This window comes from Cryptomeria japonica, chromosome 10 (assembly GCF_030272615.1).
Source record: "Cryptomeria japonica chromosome 10, Sugi_1.0, whole genome shotgun sequence".
Taxonomy (NCBI): Eukaryota; Viridiplantae; Streptophyta; class Pinopsida; order Cupressales; family Cupressaceae; genus Cryptomeria; species Cryptomeria japonica.
The window spans coordinates 334761565-334765987 of record NC_081414.1 but is presented as its reverse complement, the minus strand read 5'-3'; positions in this window follow the sequence as shown (position 1 = coordinate 334765987).

The following is a 4423-nucleotide window of genomic DNA, read 5'->3' as shown; positions in this document are numbered from 1 at the left end:
AAGAAGGAGACAAAAATGAAAATGACAGTAAGGAAGCTAATATTGCAAGTAATACTCTACAAGATGCTTTAATCTTATGTTTGGATAATGTTAATGATTCCTGGGTAATAGATTATGGGGCTTCATTTCATGCTACACCCCATAGAAAATATTTTCTAGATTATGTTCAAGGTGATTTTGGACAGGTATATTTGGGTGATGATGAGCCCTGTCAAATTGTTGGAAAAGAAAAGATAAAGATCAAGTTGCAGAATGGAAATGACTGGTTTCTGCAAGAGGTAAAACATGTTCCTAATTTAAGAAGAGATTTAATTTCTGCAGGGCAACTAGGTAGTGAAGGTTGCATAGTTACCTTCTCAGACAGTATGTGGAAGGTCACTAAAGGATCATTAGTAGTAGCTAAAGGTGCGAAGGTAGACACATTATATATGTGTACTGGTAACACTTACTCTACCCTAGCTACTACAGATAAAGTTACTACAGGGACAACAACAATAGATGTTGCAAGAACAGATTCGATAATGTGGCACCATAGGCTTGGGCACATGAGTGAGAAAGGGATGAAAATCCTTCACTCCAAAAATCTATTGCCAGGACTAAAGAAGATTGATTTAGAGTTCTGTGAAAACTGTGTTTATGGTAAACAGAAAAGAGTTAGATTTCTCAAGGTTGGGAAAGAGAAGAAGAGTGAGAAGTTAGAGCTTGTGCATTCAAATGTATGGGGACCGGCTCAGGTATCATCTCTTGGTGGCTCTTGTTATTATGTTATTTTTATTGATGACTCAACCAGAAAAACATGGGTATATTTCCTAAAACAAAAATCAAATGTTTTTTAAACTTTTAAGAAATGGAAAGCTTTGGTTGAGAATGAGACAGGAAAAAAGTTAAAGTGTCTCAAATCGGATAATGGAGGTGAGTATTGCAGCAAAAAATTTGAAGATTACTGCTCCTTAAATGGGATTAGAAAGCAGAAGACAGTTCCAGGAACTCCACAGGAAAATGGTGTGTCAGAGAGAATGAATAGGACTATCATGGAACGCGTGAGGAGCATGAGATTGCATGTTGGATTGCCCTTACATTTTTGGGCAGATGTTGTACATACTGTTGTCTATTTAATAAATAGAGGACCTTCAACCCCTTTGGATGGTGGTATTCCAGAGGAGGCATGGACTGGTAAAAAGGTAAATTATTCTTTTCTGAAAACCTTTGGTTGTGAAGATTTTGTCCATGTTGATAAAGAAAACAGAACCAAGCTTGATGTTAAATCTCAGAAATGTACCTTCATTGGATATGGGATAGATGAATATGGCTATCGGTTATGGGATTTTGAAAATAAGAAAATAACTAGAAGTAGAGATGTTATATTCAATGAGAAGGTTATGTATAAAGAACAGATGCAGGAAAAGAAGCATGAATAGGACAAGTAAGAATATGTGGTGTTGGATGAGATTTCTGAAAATGAAATGCCACAGGTACCTGATGCTCAGCAACAACAGAATATCCCACAAACTCCTGCAAGTGTTAGATGTTCTACGAGGTCAAGTAGACCCCCTGAAAGATTTTCTCCTTCTTTGTATTCTATATTATTAACTGATTCTAGTGAACCAAAAGAATATGAAGAAGCAATGCAGGTGGATGCCAAACAACAGTGGGAGCTAGGCATGAAAGAGGAGATGGACTCCTGGATGAAAAATAAGACTTGGGACTTAGTCCCTTTACCTATAGAAAAAAGAGCCTTGCCTAACAAATGGGTTTATTGGCTGAAGGAGGAGGAAGGAGGTCAGAAAAGATATAAGGCCAGACTTGTGGTAAAAGGTTTTGCACAAAAAAAGGGTATAGATTATGATGAAATATTTTCTCTAGTTGTAAAAATGACTTCAATTAGAACTGTACTTAGTCTTGTGGTTGCAGATGATTTACATCTTGAACAATTAGATGTGAAAACAGCTTTTCTCCATGGAGATTTGGAGGAGGAAATTTACATGTTGCAACCACAGGGATATGAGGTCAAAGGTAAGGAGAACTTGGTGTGCAGGTTGAAGAAAAGTTTGTATGGCCTAAAGCAAGCACCCCGACAATGGTATTTAAAATTTGATAGTTTCATGGTTGAACATGGTTATCATAGATGTCATTCTGATCATTGTGTATATTTTAAGAGATTGGATAATGGTAGTTATATTATCCTGTTGCTTTATGTTGATGGCATGCTTGTTGTTAGTTCTAAGATGGAACACATAAATGATTTTAAACAGAAATTAGCCAGGTCATTTTCTATGAAGGATTTGGGTGTGCAGCTAAACAAATTTTGGGTATGAGGATTACACGGGATAGAAAAAATAGAACCTTGAATTTGTCCCAAAGTGAATATATAAAGAAGGTGTTGAAAAGATTTAACATGCAGGATGCAAAAGCAGTTAGTACACCTTTGGCTAGTCTTTTCAAATTGACTAAGGAGATGTGCCCAAAGGCACATGAAGAAGTAAAGAAAATGTCTAACATCTCGTATTCATTAGCTATTGGTAATCTGATGTATGCAGTGGTATGCACAAGGCCAGATATTGCACATGGTGTGGGAGTTGTGAGGAGGTTTATGAGTAATCCAAGTATGGAACATTGGAATGCTGTAAAATGTATCCTTCGGTATTTGAAAGGAACCACTACGAAGGCATTATGTTTCAAAGGATCTAATGCTGCTCTGAGTGGATTTGTTGACTCTGATCTGGCAGGTGATATTGATTCACGAAGGAGCACTACAGGGTATGTTTTTACTATAGGGGGAACTGCAGTCAGTTGGATTTCTAGGCTGCAAAAGGTTGTTGCACTTTCAACCACTGAAGCTAAGTATGTTGCTGCTACAGAAGCGAGCAAGGAGATGATTTGGTTACAATGTTTTCTGGAGGAATTGGGTCAGACACAGGAGGATCGCCCATTGTATATTGATAGCCAGAGTGTCATTCATCTTGCAAAGAACTCTGCTTTTCATTCAAGGACAAAGCACATTCAGCTTAGGTACCACTTCATCAGGACTGTTTTGGAGGAGGGTCAGTTACGGCTTGAGAAGATTCACACAAGTGAGAATCCTGTCGATATGTTCATGAAGGCAGATCCACAAGAGAAGTTGATCTCTTCATCAGTTTCTGTTGGTCTTCTTGATTGATAATTGTGGATTTTATACCAGTCAAGTCCTAGTGTTTTATCTAGCGGATGTTGCATGTAGAGTGGTGTCATGTAGTATCAGTCTCGAAGTGGGAGATTGTTCAATGTGGAGCCTGATCAGTCTCCAAGTGGGAGATTGTTGACATGTGGTGACTGATTAGCAAAGTACTGTACACTCAGCACGTATCCTTGCTAGGGTTCGGGGCCGAGCCGGGCTGGGCCCCGGGTAGGGGTTCGAGGGTGGCAGCCCCCGAGAAAAGCGGGGGTTCGGGGGCGGGAGCTCCCGAGAAAAATTTGTTTGGGTATTTTTTTTATGAAAACCGACATTGTAATAAAACCCTAAAAAGGTCGACTTTGTTTTTGCCCTAAAAACACATGTTATAAGCGGTTGGGATGCTTAAGGCATTGTAAGGTTGATGTACTATTTTTGCTAGAGGGTAAGAAAGATTGGATGACTGTGTATGGTGGATGTAACCCATTCTGGGTGAACCACATTAAATCTCTGTGTTATCTGTGTCCTATTTTATTTCTTTATCTTTTGTATTTAAATCTGCATATAATTGTTAGTTCATATTTGGTTTGGATCTGCTTGAAACCCTAACAATAGCCGCAAACACACCATTTTTTAAATTGTAGGTACATGTACAAGATTCCATCGAAACTGGCAATTTCAAGGAAGTCTCAGTCAACAACCAGATATCCATTTGCAGAATCAGGGCATGGATCTCCAAGACCAAAGTGCCAAGCACCCTAGTCCTCAGGACTAGAGCACCCAATGCCCCAGTCCTCCCCAATCAGGTGCAGATTTTGATAGACAAAGTCTAGATCAACTCAGTTTCCAGACTTGCAGATTTCAGCTCAGTACAATCACTAGGACCAGAATGTCCAACACTCCTATCCAGTCAAATTAGGATGTTTTCAGTATTAGGTGCACATCATAATACCCTTTCCAGATCTATACTTTGTGTTTCAGTTTCATCTTTGTATCAGGTTGCTAGTGTTATTGTTCTAGTTGTTTCCATTCATTCTACTAGCTTAGTTTTGCATTCTCGCACATTTGACATATTCCCTTTTGTAGAAGTTGATAATCAACCACAGGAGCCAAGAATCATCTGCAAGAAAAATACCTATCACACAAAAGAGATCAAGCAAAGATTGTATGCTTTATAACAACCAAAGAATTTTGTATAATACACAAAAGAATTGAAGATTCAACATTGAAGGTGTACAACATTGGAGGTACAATTACAATGAATGAATGACTTGC